The 21,751-nt window shown below is 33.8% G+C and overlaps 1 protein-coding gene and 1 long non-coding RNA gene across 5 annotated transcripts in view; one reads left to right on the top strand and one right to left on the bottom strand.

The window, feature by feature from the left end:
- Nucleotides 1-21,751, bottom strand: part of MGAT4C (MGAT4 family member C) — a 738,623-nt gene that overhangs the window by 666,448 nt on the left and 50,424 nt on the right. The window lies entirely within an intron of this gene.
- LOC121040667 (uncharacterized) overlaps nt 1-21,751 on the top strand; it is a 41,376-nt gene that overhangs the window by 5,749 nt on the left and 13,876 nt on the right. The window lies entirely within an intron of this gene.

The following is a 21,751-nucleotide window of genomic DNA, read 5'->3' as shown; positions in this document are numbered from 1 at the left end:
GAAGAAGAAGAAGAAGAAGAAGAAGAAGAAGAAGAAGAAGAAGAAGAAGACACAAAATGTTGAGTCTAATGGTGCCTATGCTTACGGAGAGTATGTTCAAGCCGTAGCAAAGGAGAATACGGATGGAGTCTCAAAGTTCCCTAAATTGAGGACATTTTGCTGGAAGTATTCTTAGTTTAGGGAGAAAATTGCAACATAGCATGAATGAATGTCAAAATAATTATGTGGAGCAAAATAAGCCAGACCAAAAAAAATGTATATAATTCCACTTATATAAGAATCTAAAAAATACAAACTTCTATTGACAGGAGACAAGTGATTATCTGGGGAAATTCAGGGCAGAGAAGAGTTGTAGGGATGGATTACAAAAGAGCATGAAGTAACTTTTGGGCATGATAGTTATATTCAATACCTTAATTTTGATGGTATTTTCATAGGTGTATAAATATGTCATAGTGTATCAAACTATACACTTGAAATATGTGTAATTGTATCATATTCAATTACACTTGAAATTATAAAAATGTCTGGCTTGGGCATAATGTTTTAGGCAAGTTGGGCTTTAGAACTGTTCTTTGATATGGATATCATGTATGTGTCCCTTCAAACAGCATAGGCCACTAACTTCTAATAGGCTAATATTAAGAGGTAGGTACTTTGTGCAGTAATTAGGTCATGAGGATGAAATTCCACGATGGGATTCTGTCCTTACATGAAGAGGAAGAGCCCTTTCTCTCCTCCATGTGAAGACTGAACCAGAATGTGGACGTTTATAAACCAGGAAGAGGGCCTTCACGGGAATCCAACCATGCTGTCATTGTGATCTTGGATCTCCAGCTTCCAGAATTATAAGAAATAAATATCTGTTATTTAATCCACCCAGTTGACGGAAATTTGTTGTTAACAGTCTGAGCTTATGAAGACAGTCTGTATGGAATGATAACATTTAATACAAGAAAATAAAAGGAAAGACTGTGCTCTGCGTGATGAATGGTGCAAACAGAGCAGCATGATATCATGTTTAGAGGTCCGTAACTTGATTAGTTTGGCTTGAATATTAGTTAATTTGGGTCTTAGGAGAGAGTACAGAGGTAGTTTAGGATTAAATACTGTTGTGGGATAGCTGCAATTATCTACAAAGAGATTGTATTTATTTTCTATTGCTGCATAACAATTACTAAAAATGTAGTAGCTTAAAATAATGCAAACTTATTATTTCACAGTTTCCATGGATCAAGGGTCAGCATGAGAGTATTACTTTTCTATTACTGCTATAATAAATTACCACAAACGTAATCACTTAACATAACACAAATTTATTCTGCTCTGTTTTTGGAGGTTAGAAATCTGAAATCAATTTCACTAAACTAAAACTGAGTTGTAAGGCGTTGGCAAGGCTATTTCCTTCTGGATGCTGTCAGGTGAGATTCAGTTACCTTGTCCTTTTTCAGCATTCAGTGGCCACCTGTATTTCTTGGCTCGTGAACAATTTCTCCACTTCAAAGTGAATCACTCCAGTCTCTGCTTCCATTTTAACATTGCCTTCTTCTCTCTTGACTTTCTTGCCTCTCTCTTGTGAGGACCTTTGTGGTTGCATCTAGTGTCCCTCCCAGATAAGTCAGGCTAATCTCCCCTCTTAAGATCCTTAACTGAATCACATCTACAAAGACTCTTTGCCCTTTCAGGTCACATCTGTAGGTTCCCATTATTAGGAGGTGGGATTGTGGGGAGCTGTTATTCTGCCTACCATTATAGATTAGCTGGGTCCTGTGCTCAGGTCTCAAAAGGCTGAAATCACAGTAATGGCCAGGGCTGTACAGTCCAAGAGGTTCTCTTCCAACCTCATTCAGGTCGTCGTCAGACTTGAGATTGTAGAGTTTCTTACTGGCTGCCTGATGAGGGAATCACTATCAGCAGCTAGAGGCCAAACTCTGGATCTAGTCACATGACACTCACATCATGCAGCACTTTTTCAAAATAACACAAATTTATCTTGTTATTATGATGATTGGTGTCTTATCTAACTTTAGTTCTGTGCTATTCAGCATCTCTCCCATTTAAGGAAGTTATGAGAAACCGTTGAGTATTTATATTACATATTTAAGGATAAAGCAGAAGTGTTTTGGGAGTACTTTTGACATTTCAATATATTTTATCCTTTTTTGAAGGCACCGCCTACCATGTACTAACAAACAATGAACATATTTCCAGAGTAGAAAAACATGTCATCATAAAGCAGTAGCAGGTTCAGAGCAGACAAATAAAAGAGTCACATTGATGATGCTCAGTGCTCTCTTTTGCCATTTTTCAAATGGAAAGCAAATAGAAAAAAATTCAGTCTGCAGGTGTTCAGTATAAATCAGATACTGAGTTGCGACATATGTTTTCACTCTCTACGGAATTTATGCTTCTTTAAGACATTTTGTTACAAAACATACCTTACTGAATTTCTGATATGTTAAGAATAAGGAAATAAAATAAGCATATTTTAGGGCTTTGCCTTTGGTTTAAAAAGAGCATAATGAAGTACATCTCTGTGTACATGTTTTATTTTGGTGAAATCACAAAAGGAAATTATCAAGAGAAAAACATTAAATCTGATTCAAAACATAAATTTTTATATAAATGACAAGGGAGAAAAAATGAGATCTACCAGGCTTCCAAACAAAATTATAAATCTATTCTACCATTCTTAATTAACTTTTGCCTTTACAAAATTTTAGTGGAAGCTGCAGAGTAATAACCCTATAGTCTACTCCTTCTAGACTTGTGTTGATATGTAGTCATTTTTTTTTCATTTTATCACAGCCATTCCTAAATCTGTACTGATTGAATATGATACTTATTTGATATCCCATTAATACACCCTACTGTATTTTTATTAATATTTTGCATATCCATTATGTGCCAGAGTATACTATGAACTAACAAGCAGGAATATTCCATTTTTTTCACTAGTATCCACATCTATGCTTTGAATATTACCAAAAAAATTATAATAAGTCTATAGATATTTTCAATAAAACTGATTACAGTATTTCACAGAAATTTTAAGCATTTTGTGATTCAGGCATTAATTTTGATTGACAGAGGGACAGACATACCAATTTGCATTCAATTAATACCCATAAATGTGTGTGTGTGTGTGTGTGTGTGTGTGTGTGTGTGTGTGTTGTATATGGTGTATTTGCAAATGTCTGATACATAGTAGTCGTTCTGTAACTGTAACTGGTAACTGTAATTACACTTAAAAATCAACTCACCTAGGATTTAGTTAAGGTTTCTATATCTAGGACATAGTTAATAATAATGACATTGTAGGCTCCATCCTATTAGAGATTCTGTGACTTAAAGTTTAGCATTTGGTGTTAATGTTTACGATCCAGTGAGAATGATTTAACCTATATTCAAGAACACAGCAAGTTTTTCATGAAGCATTGGTCTTTCATAAGTATTGAAAAAAGCCAAGTTTTATTATAAATATCAATTTATAGTGACAACAATAGTGTGGAAATTAAGCATTAACTGCCCTTATGTGCCTATTATATCACATTTTTATCATTATAGACTTTGAACTCTGAGGAAGTATGTATAGTTTATAATAATCCTTTTATTTCCCAATATTAATATAATTATGTAAAATAATGTCTATTATATATTTATATCTAATTAATGTCATTTTTGTTATTTTGTTGGCTAATTGAAGTTTTTGAAGGAACATCCTATAATGGTACTATGATTTTTTATTTATATATATTTTGAGGCCTCTCAAAAACTATGTTAAAATTTGCATATGATGCATATAAATGGGATTGAAGTAGACTGTTAAGAAACATCTTAGAAGTAACTGTCTCATTTTTTACATAGACAATGTATTTGTCATAGAATCTGGACATAAATTTCAGGTAACTCAGTAATATATATTTAACACTGGTGGAACCAACTTATGTATGAATACTTTCAACATTAAAACCATAGATTCAGTCTTGGAAATAGTTAATAATTTTAATCTATACTATTAGAAATTCATGTGTTAAATCAAGAAAAAATAATTTTGGAATTAAATAGAAATTTTGAGCGGTTTCTCTAGAAATAGTTGGGAGATATAGTATTATATAAATTTTTTTAATGCTTATTTATTTTTGAGAGAGAGAGAAAGAGCATGAGCAGGGGAGGGGAAGAGAGAGAAGGAGACACAGAATCCAAAGCAGACTCCAGGCTCTGAGCTGCCAGCACAGAGCCCAATGCGGGGCTCGAACCCACAAACCGTGAGCTCATGACCTGAGCTAAAGTCGGATGCTTAACTGACTGAGCCACCCAGGTGCCCCTGGGAGATATAGTATTATAAATATGACATTAATTTGAAGTATTATAGACTGAATTGTATACCCTCTCAAATTTGTAGGTTGAAATCCCAACTCCAGTACACCAGAATGTGACCATATGTGAAACTGGGTTTTTTTGTTTGTTTTTTGTTCTGTTTTGTTTTGTTTTAATGTTTATTTATTTTGAGAGAGAGAGAGAGAACCAGCAGGAGCAGGGAGAGGGTCAAGAAAGAAAGGAGAGAGAATCCCTAGCAGGCTCCAAGCTGTCAGCGTGGAGCCTGACACAGGGCTGGATCTCACGAATCATGAGTTCATAACCTGAGCTGCAATCAAGGTTCAACACAAATGACTGAGTCACCTAGATCCCCTGAAGATAGGGTTTTTACAGGGGCAATTAAAATTAAATCATTAGGGTGTGCCCTAAACCAGTATGACTGGTATTCTTATCAGAAGAGGAAGTTTGGACATAGGTGTATACAGAGGGAAAATGATGTGAAGATACATGGAGAAGACAGCCATCTACAAGCCAAGGAGAAAGATCAGGAACATACCTATTCTGGCACTCTGAAGGCACTATCCTGCCAAAAACTTGATACTAGACTTTTACCACCCAAAACTATAAAGAAAGGGGCACCTAGGTGGCTCAATTGGTGGAGCTTCTGACTCTTGGTTTCAGCTCAGGTCACGAGCTCACGATTTTGTGGATTTGAGTCCCACATGGAGCTCTGTGATGGCAGTGTGGAGCCTCCTTGGGATTCCCTCTCTCTCTCTCTCTCTCTCTCTCTCTCTCTCTCTGCCCCACTCCCACCCACACTGTCTCTGTCTCTCTCAAATAAGTAATAAATAAACTTTATATTAAAAAACTATAAAGAAAGAAATTTCTGTTATATAAACCACCTAGTCTGTGGTAACTTGTTATTAACAGCCTTAGAAAAGGGCTGGAAAGAAAATTTCCCTTAGGATGAATCGTACCTCAATTCTCACCCATACCTGATGTAGGTAATATTTATAGGTGATTTGAACTTAAATTTGCTTCTGGAATAGGTTAAGACTTTGAGTCTGGAAGAATCAGGTAAATAGGTTGTGCATATGAAAAGGATATGGCTTTTTAGGGGACTAAGGGTAGATTATTTGCAGACTTAATTATGTCCCTTCAAAATTCATATATTGAGGTCTTCAGCCCTAGTACCTAAGAATATCAGTACATTTGGTGATTACATTACAGAGGTAATAAAGTTAAAATAAGGTCATTGTGGTGGGCCCTGTCCAGTATGACTGGTGGCTTTGAATGAAGTGGAAATTGGGACACAGACATGAGCAGAGGCAAGACAACATGAAGACACGGGGAGAAGACAACAAGCTACAAAGCCAAAGAGAGAGGCCTAGATTAGCACCTTCCCTTAGGCCCCTCAGAAGCAACCAACCCAGTTTACAATTTGATCTTGGACTTAAAACTTGCAGAACTGTGAGGAAGTAAGTTTCTGTCATGTAATCCACTCAGTCTGTGGTTCTATGTTGTGGCAGCACAAGATAACTAAGACAACTGACTAACACACTCAACAATTTTTCTATTATTGAATAGGAAATAAATGTAAAATGTGATCACTTAAGTAATTACAAGTCTTATGATGATACTGTATAATAAATATAATAATTTTATTCATCTTTAAAGACTTTATATAAAGCAAATGGTATATATACATGTATATACACATATATACACATATATGTCCATATCCATATGGTTACCTACAAACTGATTTTAAGCTCCTTCAGTGAAAAGACATTATAAACAATTATAATCTTTTATTTTTATTTATATTTAACATATAATCTAGTGCATCTGTGGTATTTAACAAATTTGAATAAAATAATTAATTAAATATAGATTTTTTTAATTACATTAGATGATTAATTCTACTTAGCCAAAATATACCAGTTTACCATGGCTAAGTTAAATAAAAGTAATTTTTAAAGTCCTCCTTTTTATTCCTATCCATGCAACTAAACATAAGTGAAAGGAAATGGGTTAAATGTGTAAAGATGCCTTTGATGTGTATGTGTGTGTGTGTGCGTGTGTGTGTGTGTGTATATATATATGTATATATATATGTACATATATATATATTTTTTTGATGTGTATGTGTGTATATATATGTATATATATGTGTGTGTATATATATTTGTGTATATGTATATACATATATATATATTTTTTTGAAAGGTGATTTGCCTCACAGTTGGGAGTGGCTATATTGTCAAGTGATTATAGTTATGCTATTCTCCTATTTTTCTCCTTTTGAAAAGAAGTCATGTTTGCATCAATTCAGTTTGTATATAAATAATTCACTACATTTATCAATTTAATTGCAATTAAATTTCCTAACCAAAAATATCATTCTTCATTATGACAAAAAAGTTCCTTCTCTATTCTAAAGGATTTTAAGTATTTTAAGCAGCATTTTCAAGAAAGCAACTATTTAAACAGCTCACACTTTATCTTAATAAGAACATTAATTTAATGATTGAAAATAGAGCTGGTTCTATAATGAGGTCTCATGAGTACTTTATTATGTAACATCCCCAAAGACAACCAATTCTGGGAAATATGAGAGAACTATTGATGAGAACAGAATCAATATAATGGATTATTTGTGTGTCACGAATACTCAGGGAAAAACACTTGCTTGGTGGTTAATTTTATAAATTACAAAAACTTAACCTTTTAAAAATCCATACATTTTATTATAAAAAGTAGCAGGTCTTTAGTAAATGAATTTTTCTATTTAGTGGAAAGAGTCATGAAATAGCTGTTGCAAAAGACCTTCTGAAATGCTTTGCATATAGGCACAGATACAAACCCTCTTCCTGTGGATTAGAAAACTGGCCAGTCACCTCTCTGTTTTTTTAATTGGGAAATGCAAACTTAGCATCCTACTGAACATAGTATAAACTCTATAGCTTAACACAAAGCCATGTGAATAAAGTATGTCCATTCATTTTTTAATTTTTATGTATAATTAAAATATAAAATAATGTACCTATTATTTCATATAAGTAATGCATGTATTACTTATATAACATATAGCAACATATAATAATATAAATAATGAAATTGATTTAATATATATTCATAATTAGTATATATATTTAACAATTAAAAATATTTGTTGAGTGTCCATTACAAATACCAGTGAGAAAAGGCATCATTCTAGCTCCTAAGGAGGTAAAAGTATTACGGAGATGTCACACATATACTCAAATAAACCCAAATTGGACAAGCTCTATCACAGACGTGTATGAAAGTGCCATAGGAAGGATTAAGAGGAAACCAACCTTTTTGAAGGGGGTTAGAAAGGATTTCAGAGTCAGTGATAACATGTGGGCAATAACCTTTGAAAGAAAAAAGGACAGAATGACATCTGAGTTATACAAACATACAGTTTTATTTGTTAGACCATGTGATTTACTATTTTTAAATCATCAATTATTCCCATTTAATGTTTACTTATTTATTTTTGAGAGTGCATGAGTGGGGGAGGGTCAAAGAGCGAGTGAGAGAAAGAATCCCAGGCAGGCTCCATGCTGTCAGCACAGAGCCTGACATGGGGTTCCATCTCACAATCCATGAGCTCACCATCTGAGCTGAAATCAAGAGCCCAGACACTTAACCAACTGAGCCAAAAAGGCATCCTTAAATCATCAACTATTCTTATTTTTCAGCTTTCTCGAGTTGTGTTTTTTGTTTGTTTGTTTTTGACCCTGAACTTTATATAAAATTGCTATTACCTGAGTCACTGTCTTACTAATCTTATCAAGCATGATATATTCACCTCTTATACTGAACAATAGATTCCTCTATACAAAACAAGTCAAGAGAAGAATACATAAAAATTTGACTGAATATATTGTTAACTTTGCTTAAAATTTAGAATTTGGCCTTTAAAAACAAATTCTGTATATTGTATATTGATAAAACTTGACCTAAGGTGATGAGAGTGAGAATGAAACAGATTTGGAAGACTTTAACAGAATAGAATTTTTACAATTTATACTAATTTCATAATACTACAAGTTATGGATGTGTAAGAACACTTAATAATTTATTTTTATTTTTAACCTAAATTCACATATTTCCAGGTATAAGATCCTTGATTAGTCAATATAAATAATATATTTATTTAAGATACCATCTTATCCTCAAGAGCTTAACATAAAATGTAAAACTCATTAAAAAATAACAAATACTTCTTTTTCTTAATAGTCATTTAAACTGGTATTATTAGGGGCACCTGGGTGGCTCAGTTGGTTAAGCATCTGACTTCACAAGTTCAGGTCATGATCTAACCATTTGTGAGTTAGAGCCCCGCATTAGGCTCTGTGCTGACACTGCAAACCTGGAGCTTGCTGGATGTTCTGTGTCTCCCTCTCTCTCTCCCCCTCTGCCCCCTCTCTCTGTAAAAAAATAAATAAACATTAAAAAAAGTTTAAAAAACCTGGTATTACTAATAAAGCTTTATATGAGCTGATAGAGAATTTAAACTACTGAGGAGAAAATATTCATTTACTAATTTGTGATCTTATATATTTAAAAGCCCCAGTTTTGCCATCTATAAAATATGGATAATAATTATGTTCTAGAGTTGTTTTAAGGAATATTAGTGAAAATATATGGAACTACCTCTTCCAGCCTTTTACACTTCTTTTATTTCTTCCTTCCCATTTCTTTTATGTGTTTAAATCAAGTAAGACCAATGAATACCATATTTTTATAGGATGATTATTAAGACACATCCAAGAACATCAGTTATGAAAAGATTCAGTTTCTTTATGACTTGCCATTATACATGTAACTCAAAGTTATATTGAAAAAAATGCCTACTTTACATCCACTCTCACCACTTTTATTTTACTGGAAATGCTACCATGGCAATTAGATAACAAAAGAAACAGAAGACATCTAAATTTGTAGGGAAGAAGTAAAACTTTCACTTTTTGCAGATGACATAGTACTCTATAGAGAAAACTCAAAAGACCACACCAAAAAACTACTAGAACTGATAAATGAATTCAGTAAAGTTGTAGGATACAAAATGAACATACAGAAATCTGTATACACTACAGATCTGTAAACACTAATAATGAAGCAGTAGAAAGCGAAATTAAAGCAATCCCATTTACAATTGTAGTAAAAATAATAAAATATGTAGGAATAAACCTAACCAAAAAGGTAAAAGACCCATACTATGAAAACTACAAAACACTGATGACAAAAATTGAAGAAGACACAAAGAAATACAGACATCTCATGTTCATGGATTGGAAGAACAAATATTATTAAAACGTCTAAACTACCCAAAGCAATCTACACATTAACGTAATCCCTATCAAAATACCAATAGAATTTTTCGCAGAGATAGAACAAACAATTCTAAAATTTGTATGGAACCACAAAAGACCCTGAATAGCTAAAGCAATCTTGGAAAAGGAAAACAATATTGGAGGTATCATAATTTCAGGCTTCAAGTTATATTACAAAACAGTAGTAATCAAAAGAATATGACACAGAAATAGGCAAATCAATGGAACAGAATATAAAACCCAGAAATAAACTCACAATTACATGAACAGTTAATCTTCAACAAAGGAGGAAAGAATATGCAATGGGAAAAAGATAGTATTTTCAACAAAGGGTGTTGGGAAAACTTGACAACTCTCTGCAAAAGAATGAAACTGAACCACTTATGCCCTACACAAAAATAAACTCAAAATGGATTAAAGACTTAAATGTGAAACCTAAAACCATAAAAATCCTACAAGAGAGCACAGGCAGTAATTTTCTGACATTGCCCATAGCAATGATTTTCTAAATATGTCTTCTGAGGCAGAGGAAATAAAAGCAAATTTCAACTATTGGTACTACATTAAAATAAAAATCTTCTGCATAGTGAAGGAAACAATCAACAAAACAGAAAACAAAACAAAACAAAAAACCTATTGATTGGGAGAAGATATTTTCAAATGACATATCCGATAAAGGGATAGTATCCAAAATAAATAAAGACCTGATACCACTCAACATCGCCCCCCCCCAGAAATAATCCAATTAAAATGGGAAGAAGACATGAACAGATCCTTCTTGAAAGAAGATATCCAGTTGACTGACAGACTCATGGAAAGATGCTCAACATAACTCATCATCAGGGGAATACAAATCAAAACTGCAATGTGAGATCACCTGACACTTGTCAGAATGGCTAAAATAAAGAACACAGTAAACATCAAGTGTTGGTGAGTTTATGGAGAAAAAAGAACCCTCATGCATTGTTGGCGGGAATGCAAACTGGTACAGTCATTATGGAAAATAATGTGCAGTTTCCTCAAAATTAAAAATAGAACTGCTTTAGGATTCAGCAATCACAATACTGGGTGTTTACCCCCAAAATCCAAGAACACTAACTCAAAGGGATACATGCACTCCTATGTTTATTGCATAATTATTTACAATATCCAAAATGTGGAAACAGCTGAAGTATCCATCAATAGATAAATGGACAAAGAAGATGTCTCATGTGTGTATATAAATATATATATATATATACATATATATGTATATGTATATGTGTATATATATATATATATATATAAATAGAATATTATCCAGCGATAAAAAGAATGCAATCTTGCCTTTTACGACAACATGGGTGAGCTAGAAAGTATAATGCTAAGTGAAGTGAGTCAGAGAGTGACAAATACCATATTATTTCACTCATATGTGGAATTTAAGAAACAAAACAAAGTTATAAAAGAGAGAGACAGAGAGAGAGAGACAGAGACAGAGAGAGAGACAAACCAAAAAACAAACTATTAACTATAGAGAATAAACTGATGGTTACCAGAGGGGAGGGGGGGGGGGATGGGTGAAATAGGTGATGGTGATTAAAGAGTATACTTATCATGATGAGCATTGAGTAATATGTAGTTTTTGAATTACTATATTGTACACCTAAAACTAATAGAACACTGTATGTTAATGATACTGCAATTAAAATTAAAAACTAAACTAAAATAAGATAAAAATAAATTTAAAATTGCCTAGTTGATGAAGAAATTGAGCAAATTAAAATTGGACCTAGAATCTATCTAAGCCTTCATAAACAATTTTGCAGAGTAACTTATCGAGTTCAGCAAGATTAATATATGAAATCCAATGGCAATTTGCCAAATCACAGTGTTATATTGTGCTTAGTGATGTAGCCCAGTCATTCTTATTAAATCTAAGCTTAATATAATGCTGTCAAGATGGTTTAGTACATTTACTATGTTTACGAAAATATTCTTTCTGATACAGTTCAATGATGAAACAGCTTGTGAATTCTGTCATCTCTGCTTGGTCACAGTACTGACACTTGCTTGCAAGAAGACTATCTAATTTCCTCATAGATCAATTATCAGAATTGGACTGGTTTACCTCTTTCACAAGTTGCTTTGGCAGATCAAAAGGTGTCCTGGCCTGGTTGGTATTTGGCTTGAGTCATTGTTGGATATGTAGAAGATAATGAATTAGAGGCAGCCAGAGACTGTGAATCTTGTGGTTGGAAAAATTCCGAGTAGTCATTGGCACAGATTTCTTCTTATTCAAGAATGTTAGTTTTGGAAGCTAGAGAGCTGGAATTGAGGAACATGAGAAATGAAATATATAACAAAGGAAGCTTATGCCTTTCAGTGTAGGAAGAAATATAAGAATCTGAGTTGACTCCTTACTAGTACTCCACTCTAGAGGTCCTTTGAAATATGTTTTCAAGTGCTTTGTGTATATTTGGAATAGGAAGACTACTTAATTCATAAAAGAAAACCTGATAAATTTAAGAAAAATAGCTAGCTATAAGAGAGATGCTAGTCTTCTATATATTTTTAAATCAGTTCTCTATGTGGAACTCAAATTTTGAATTTTGAATACTTATCAAGTAGCGTCTTTAATAATAACTTATTTTAAAAGAAATCATCTCATTACATTTTTTTTCTTTCTCTTTTGCCTCTAGAGGGAGGGAAGTGAGTTGATTGCAGTCTATTGATCCAGATGAACTGATTCAAATTCCAGCTCCAAAGCTTACTAATTGTGGGTCCTACATCAAGCCCTTTTCTCCCTCCAAGCATCTATCACATGAAAATGAAAATAATACTAGCCTGAAGAGGAGAGTAGAAGGGTAAAGATAATGTATATAAAGCATCAAGCTCATTGTCAAAGGTCCTAATGTTGAAGAGAGCTTGAAATTTCCTATCTTCACCAAAATATGTCTGTGTGTGTGAGAGAGAGAAAGAGACAGAGACAGAGACAGAGAGAGACACTTAGTAAAACAGAGAGAGTATAAGCTGGATAGACAGAGAAGATGCATGATTTTAGAAAACCCATTTACATGTATTTTACAAAAGACACCAAGAAACATAAGTACACTCTTTTTTGAGAAAGTTCTCCTTTCTGAAATTTAATTGAAGAATGAAAGCTGGTAGAAGAGAGACTTGACAGCATTTAAGAAAAAAGCTTGTTCTAGTCTTGCACTAAATTTGGTAGCATCAAAATAAAGCCAAACATCTACACATAGATATTTAACATAGTAGATCTGGCAACCCAAAAAATATCCCCGGGGTTAATTTGACAACCACGTAAGAAAAGAAGTACCTACTATATCCAAAATGAGCAATGATGACCTATTTTCTTACATTTGTCACTAACATCCTCACTGCTGTCAAGCTTGTTAGTGACAAATAACAAGGGAAAGGTCACAGCCTTATGTGATTTGAGTCAGCCCTGTTTTGAAACATTTACCAATGTTGAGGACAGAATCTCTAGGAGTTGGCTTTCCTCCCAAAGATATAATTTTATTTGTATGTTTTTAAAACTTCTAAAATTCCCCTTCATGGTATGAAATAAGTTATAATTGTATAACTTATAACACAGACTTACAATAAACCTTCTGGTTTTCCTATGAAGAAAGTCTAAATTGATTTTAACATAATACAAATATTTTATTTATAAAAGAATAGAATCATAGCCATTTTTATTATGCCTGATATTTCATTTAAAAATTGGTCAAATTCTGGAAGAAGAAACAGAAGATATATAAATTTCCATAGAACACACAGCTAGTAAGCAGTTTAACCATCAGGGATTATGTTATGATTGATTCTAAAACCAGAGTTCTTTCCCTGACATTTTTCTACATTCTAATTTCAATGCTTGAAAGGCAAATTATAAAATGACAAAAGGCAAAGTGAAAAAGAAAAAATTAAGTAGTCCTCAATTCCCTTGGGTATCTAGTGAAAACTAATAGTAATTAATATCTGTCAATACACATCATCAAAATAAATATATATATATATATACCTTTGGTAAAAGGTAATGTCTCTTTGTTTGCCCAAAATTAATGCAATAGAACTTTCTTACAAAGCAAATAAATGATACAAATACCAATTCCCTATTTGTTTTGTGATTTTATATAGTTATAAATGCCATCAGAATTTTAAATGAATATTTATAAAACCATAATTTATTCACTTTTGTTTTCTAAAACTCAATGTTAAGTTTAAAGTTAAAATAGGATACATTACTCATAATTTTATAAACAAGAAAGTATGGATTTTGGATCTTGGGACAACATTAAAAATTTTGTAAAGTAGCTAGGTATAGAGTAGTGAGATGATAAATGCAGCACTTTTAAATTAGAGAGAACAACAAGACAGTATAAAAGCTTCTGCCCAGTGAATGTATGGATTTTTAAAACCACAGCTTTCTTTAATGATCTCATGTCATTATGAGAAGGATTCAGGAGAATTATAAAATGTTATAGGATATTAAGTCAGGTTGCCCAAATGATGTGCTAATTATCTACTTGACCAACATTTTTAGAACACTTATTTTGAGCAAGATACTATTCTAGGCTCTGAGGTTATGGTGGCAAAGAAAAAAGCAGACAACATCCCTGTCCTCATGAAAATTCCTTTCTCATGATATCATTTTGTGCAGTAATCTTCACAATGTTCAATATTTCCCATCTAGATTTCTTTCTTCCTATGAGATAACAAATCTAAAGTTGGACACAAAATATTTCAAGATTATTTTTTAAAGCTTGTCACCATATAATTATACATATATAGTAATGATTTAACATAAAATTGTTTATATTTACATAGAATCATGTGATTGCTATACTAGCATTCATTAAAATTTGTATGCAAAAATTAAACCAGATTTTTTTCTATTTATGTTACTTAAAATAAAAGAACTTTTTTTATTAAAGTTCAGTGACAGATGCTAATTTTCAAATTGGGATTTGTTTGGAATAGGATTAATAAAAAGACCATATATTACTGGTGGTATAAGTGTACTTTATTTTTCAAAATAATGCAAGGTTTACGTTATGGACTGTATTGTATATCCCCAAATTCATATGTTGAAGCCCTAACCTTCAATATGATTATATTTGGGTACACGGCACTTAGGGAGGTAAATGATACCATCACGAAGGTAGGACCCTAATCTGCTGGGACTGGTGCCATTATTAGAAGAGGAAGAGATACCAGAGATATCACTTTCTTCCTGTGAACACAAAGGAAAGGCCCTGCGAGAACACAGAGGGTAGGTGGCTGTCTGAAAGCCAGAAAAGTGGAGTCTCACTGGAAAAAAAGTCCCTTGATCTTAGATTTCCAGCTCCCAGAACTGTGGGAAGATACATTTTTGTTGTTTATGTAACCCAGTTTCTAGCCTAAGGAGATTAATACAATTTAAAACAGACTAGCTGAGGACTGTGCTTTTATGTTATATCCTTCTAAATCATTTCATGGCTTAATATTATCTATTTTAGATGTGAAATAGGAAGAAATTCAATGCATCTTGTTAAGATATCAATTGTAATTTGAGAATAATATATCAATAATTTAGAATGTAGTGTATTAACCCAAAAAGTCTGTGATTTCATAATCATCTTTGTTTTTACCACAAAACTGAGGATGCCAGTCTTTTGTAAAATCATCGTCACAATATTTACAGATTAAATGTGTAATAAAAGGCTATAATAATTTAATAAACAACTAGTTAAATTTAAATAGTTAAATATTTCAATATAAATCCAGAAGCAGGCATACAAAGTTTGATTCACAAAAGGAAAATAATTATTATTATAAATATCATACATATACACACTTTAATGTACTTTAAAAAAAAACTTATTTCACATGAATTATCTCAATTATCCCTCCCAACACGGAGGAAGTCATAAAAATATTAACAAAAGTGTCCTATACTGTAAACCTAGAGTTTCTTATATATCTTCCCTTCAAGAAAATTACTAGAGTTACACTTTTATCATTATTCATATGATTCTTTATTGTCTATCTCTCCCATTAGACTGTAAAATCCAGATTTCTTTTTCCTTTCTTCTACATTATGAAAGAATGTTTTTTTAACTCCTTAAAATTTAAATTAAATAGAACATCTTCTAAATGCTTGACTTCTCTTTTTAACTTGTTCCTAATAAGTTTTGCATTATGGAGAACCACTTGAGAAGTTTTATTCATTTTCTTGTTTTAATGAGAATAGGATCAAATTCTATCATTCCTAATCATTTCATGAAAAACATTGATATGCTTATTAAACTCAAATACTATGTTAATGTAAAGACAATCAATTTAGTCTTCAAACTGGGTAGGACTAAATTAGTAATGCTGATAGACAAATCATGTTGGGTATTGGGTTCTTTTGGATAACCTAAGAGTGAAAACCTTTATCAACCTTCCTTGTAATACAGGAGGGGAGATTCCAATACCCTAAAATACTCCTGGAGATGATTCTATAGCTTATCAATTTGAGGGCAATACATTGATGTGACAGGCAATAAGTATGCATAAGGTCTTCAACTTTTGTCCCTACTTTTACCTACTTTCTCATATTCATGTGTAAGATTCCTGATAACGCCTAACTGCCAAATGTTTATTGTAGTTAAATGATGCTATAGTCCACCTGGCAGGACATTAGGAAGGGAGTTATGCCATAGAAATTCTTCCTACCAACTAAAGACCACAACACTGTTCTCTAGTTGGGAGAGGTAGTAGCAAGGCAAAATTTCTGTGACTATATTAGAAAACATGCTCTCATAAGTAGTAAACAGAATACATGGATCTCAAAGGATTGATTTATTCATTATTTTTTTTACATTTATTTTTTTAAGTTTTTATATAAATTCCAGGTAGTTAATGTACAGTTGAATGTTAGTTTCACATCTACAATATACTGATTCAATACATCTATAAAATAACCAGTGATCATCACAAGTGCACTCCTCAATCCCCATCACCTGTTTAATCCATCCCCACCCACGTCCCTTCTGGTAATCATCAGTTTGTCCTCTATAGTGAAGAGTCGATGTCGTGGTTTGACTCTCTTTTTTTTTCTTCCCTTTGCTTGTTTCATTTCTTAAATTCCACATATGAGTGAAATCATATGGTGTTTGTCTTTCTCTGACTTATTTTGTTTAACATAATACTGTGTAGCTCCATCCATGTCATTGCAAATGGCAAGATTTCATTCATTTTATGTCTGAATAATATTCCATTATGTACACACATACACACACACACACACACACACATATATATATATATATATATATATATATATATATATACACCTCAAGTTCTTTATCCATTCATCAGTTGATGAACACTTGGGCTACTTCCATAATTTGGCTATTGTAGATAATGTTGGTATAAACATAGGGATGCATGTATCCCCTTGACTTACTATTTTTGCATTCTTTGGGTAAATACCTTCTAGTACAATTGCTGGATCATAGGGTAGTTCTATTTTTAAGTTTCTGAGGAATCTCCATACTGTTTACCACAGTGGCTACCCCAGTTTGCATTTCCATCAACAATGCAAGAGGGTTCCCCTTTCTCCACATCCTCACCAACACATGTTGTTTCTTGTGTTGTTTATTTTAGCCATTCCTGAAGGTGGGAGGTGACATCTCACTGTAGTTTTCATTTGTATTTCCCTGATGATGAGTGATGTTGAGCATCTTTTCATGTCTGCTAGCCAACTATATGTCTTCTTTGGAAAAATGTCTATTCATGTCTTCTGCCCATTTTAAATTGGATTATTTATTTTGAGTATTGAATTTTATAAGTTCTTTGTAGAATTTGAATACAAATGCTTTATTAGATATGTCATTTGAAAATATTTTCTCCCATTCCAAATGTTGCCTTTTAGTTAATTGTTTCCTTCACTGTGCAGAAGCTTTTTATCTTGATGAAGTCCCAACAGTTTATATTTGCTTTCGTTTCCCTTGCCTCAGTAGACATATCTAGAAAGAAGTTGCTACAGCCAATGTCAAAGTGGTTACTGCCTATGCTCTCTTCTAGGACTCTGATGGTAACAGTTAACATTTAGGCCTTTAATCCATTTTGAATTTATTTTTATGTATGGTGTAAGAGAGTCATCAGTTCCATTCTTTTGCATGTTGCTGTCCAGTTTTCCCAACACCATCTGTTGAAGAAACAGTCTTTTTCTTATTGAATAGTCTTTCCTGATTCATCAAAGATTAATTGATCATATAGTTATGGGTTAATTTCTGAGTTTTCTATTTTGTCCTATTGATCTATGTGTCTACGTTTGTGCCACTACTGTACTCTTTTGATTACCACCACTATGTAATATAACTTGAAGTCCAGAATTGTGATGCCTCTAGCTTTTTTTTCCCCCTTCAAGATTGCTATGGCTATTCAGGGTCTTTTGTGGTTCCATATAAATTTTAATATTGTTTGCTCCAGTTGTGTGAAAAATGCTGTTGGTATTTTGATAGGGATTGCATTAAATGTGTAGACTGCTTTGGGTAGTATAGACATTTTAATAATATTTGTTCTTCCAATCCGTGAACATGGAATATCTTTCAATTTCTTTGTGTCATCTTCAGTTTTTTTCATCAGTGTTTTATAGTTTTCAGAGTACAGGTCTTTCAAATTGGTTAGGTTTACCCTAGATATTTTGTGGGTTTTGGTACAATTATAAATGGGAATGATTTTTTATTTTCTCTTTCTGCTGCTTCATTATTGGTGTACAGAAATGCAAGAGATTTCTATATGTTGATTTTGTATCCTGTGACTTTACTGAATTAGTTTATCAGTTCTAGCAGTTTTATGGTGGAGTCTTTGGGGTGTTCTATATAGAGTATGGTTACATCGGCAAATAGTGGAAATTTGATTTCTTCCTTGCTGATTCGGATGCTTTTTATTTCTTTTGATTGTCTGATTCCTTAGGCTAGGACTTCTAGTACTATGTTGAATAAAAGTGGTGAAAGGGAACATCCCTGTCTTGTTACTGACCTTAGAGGAAAATCTCTAAGTTCTCCCCCATCGAGGATGATATTAGCTCTTGGTTTCTCATAGGTGGTCTTTATGATGTTGAGGTATGTTCTCTCTAAACCTACTTTTCTGAGGGTTTTTATCATGAATGGATGTTGTTCTTTGTTCAATGCTTATTCTGCATCTATTGAAATGATCATATAGTTCTTATCATTTCTTTTATTAATGTTGTGTATCATGTTGATTGATTTGTAAAGATTGAAACACCTTTGCAATGCAGGAATAAATCACACCTGATCATGGTGAATGTTTTTTTAATGTATTATTGAATTTGGTATGCTTTTATTGAGAATTTTTGCATCCATGTTCATCAGGGATATTAGCTGGTAGTTTTCTTTTTTAGTGGAATTTTTATCTTGTTTTGGTATCAGGGTAATACTGGCCTCATAGAATGAATTTGGAAATGTTCCTCCCTTTTTTATTTTTATTTTTTGGAGTAGTTTGAGATTAATAGGTATTAACTCTTCTTTAAATGTTTTCAGAATTACCCTGGGAAGCCATCTGGCCCTAGACTTTTGTTTGTTGGGAGTTTTTTGATTACTGATTAAATTTCTATGCTGGTTATCAGTCTGTTCAAGTTTTCTATTTCTTCCTGTTTCAGTTATGGTAGTTTATATGTTTCTAGGAACTTATCCATTCTTTACATTGTCCAATTTGTTGGCATATGGTTTTTCATAATATTTTGTTATAATTGTTTATATTTCTGTGGTGTTGGTTGTTATTTCTCCTTTCTCATTTCTGAATTTATTTATTTCTCTTTTCTTTTTGATATGTCTGGTGAAAAGTTTATCAATTTTATTGATGTTTTCAAAAAACCATCTCCTGTTTTCATTGATCTGTTTTGGGTTTTTTGTTTGTTTGTTTGTTTGTTTTTGGAGTTCCTATTCATTTATTTCTACTCTAATCTTTATTATTTTCTTTCTTCTGCTAGTTTTAGGTTTCATTTGTTGTTGTTGTTTTCTAGCTCCTCTAGGTGTAAGGTGAGGTTGTTTATCTGAGATTTTTCTTGCTTCTTGAAGTAGGCCTGTATTGCTATCTTCTTCCCCTATAAGATCACTTTTGTTGCATCCCCAAAGTTTTCAGCCATTGTGTTTTCATTTTCATTTGTTTCATGTTGTTTTGTTTTGTTTTGTTTTGTTTTGTTTTGTTTTGATTTGATTTCCTGGTGTACCTATTCATTTTAGTAGCATTTTAACTTCCATGTATTTGTGTTCTTTCCAAATATTTGCTTTGGGTGAATTCTAGTTTTATAGTGTTGTGGTCAGAAAAGGTGTATGGTACAATGTCAATTTGTTTGTATTTGTTGAGGCCTGTTTTGTGACCTATTATGTGATGCCTTCTGGAGAATGTTCCATGGGCACTTGTAAAGAATGTGTATTCTGTTGTTTTAGAATTGAATACTGTGAATATATCTGTTAAATCCATCTGGTTTAGTGTGTCATTCAAAACCATTGTTTCCTTGTTTATTTTTTGTTTAGATGATCTGTACATTGATGTAAGAGGAGTGTTAAAGTCCCATACTATTAGTGTGTGTGTTATTATCAATTAATTCCTTTATTTTTGTTATTAATTGTTTTATATATTTGGGTACCCCTATGTTGGGTACATAAATATTTATAATATTTGTTAAACCTGTCCCTTTATGATTATATAATGTCTTTCTCTTTTAACAATTTTTTTCTTTGAAGTCTAGTTTGTGCAATATAAGTATTGCAACCCTGGCTTTCTTTTGACAGCCATTTATATGATAAATGTTTCTCCAGTTCCTCACATTAATCTGCAGGTGCCTTTAGGTTTAAAATGAGTCTCTTGTAGGCAGCATATAGATGGGTCTTTTTTTTTTATCCATTCTGACACCCTATGTCTTTTGATTTAGTTTATTTACATTCAGAGTAATTATTGATGGATATGTATTTATTGCCATTATACTTGTTTGGTGATTGTTTCTGGAGATTTTCTCTGATTTTTTTTCTTGTCTTTGTCACTTTTGACCTCTCCCTTTGCACTCAGAGTCTCTAACATTTCTTTAAATTTTTTTTAGATCCTTTTTAGAGGAGAGAGGGAAGATGGCGGCGTAGGAGGACACTGGGCTCACCGCGCATCCTGCTGATGACTTAGATTCCACCTACACCTGCCTAAATAACCCAGAAAACCACCAAAGGATTAGCAGAATGGAGTCGCCGGAGCCAAGCGCAGACGAGAGGCCCACTGAAGAGGGTAGGAAGGGCGGCGAGGCGGTGCGCGCTCCACGGACTGGCGGGAGGGAGCCGGGGCGGAGGGGCGGCTCGCCTGCCAAGCAGAGCCCCCGAGTCAGGCTTGCAAAAAGCGGAGGGGCCTGACGGACTGTGTTCCCACAGCAAGCGCGACTTAGCGTATGGGAGTTCATAAGTTAAAGCTCTGCTCAGAAAGCGGGAAGGCTGGAGGACAAAGGGAAGGAGAGCTGCAGAGCCCCCTGACGACAGAGCTCAGTGTGGTGGGGAACAAAGGCGCTCGCCAGCGCCATCTCCCCCGCCCATCCCCCAGCCAAAATCCCAAAGAGAACCAGTTCCTGCCAGGGAACTTGCCCGCTCCGCGCAAACACCCAACTCTGCGCTTCTGCGGAGCCAAACCTCCGGCAGCGGATCTGACTCCCTCCTGCTGCCACAGGGCCCCTCCTGAAGTGGATCACCTAAGGAGAAGCAAGCTAAGCCTGCCCCTCCTGCCCCTGTGCACCTTGCCTACCCACCCCAGCTAAGACACCAGATCCCCAGCATCACAAGCCTGGCAGTATGCAAGTAGCCCAAACAGGCCACCCCACCCCACAGTGAATCCCACCCCTAGGAGAGGGGAAGAGAAGGCACGCACCAGTCTGACTGTGGCCCCAGCGGTGGGCTGGGGGCAGACATCAGGTCTGACTGCGGCTCCGCCCACCAACTCCAGTTATACACCACAGCACAGGGGAAGTGTCCTGCAGGTCCTCACCATGCCAGGGACTATCCAAAATGACCAAACGGAAGAATTCCCCTCAGAAG

This window comes from Herpailurus yagouaroundi, unplaced genomic scaffold, assembly GCF_014898765.1.
Source record: "Herpailurus yagouaroundi ecotype Mexico unplaced genomic scaffold, PumYag 182, whole genome shotgun sequence".
Lineage (NCBI taxonomy): Eukaryota > Metazoa > Chordata > Mammalia > Carnivora > Felidae > Herpailurus > Herpailurus yagouaroundi.
Note: the sequence above shows the minus strand (reverse complement) of the source record. Positions and strands in the feature narration are given on the sequence as shown.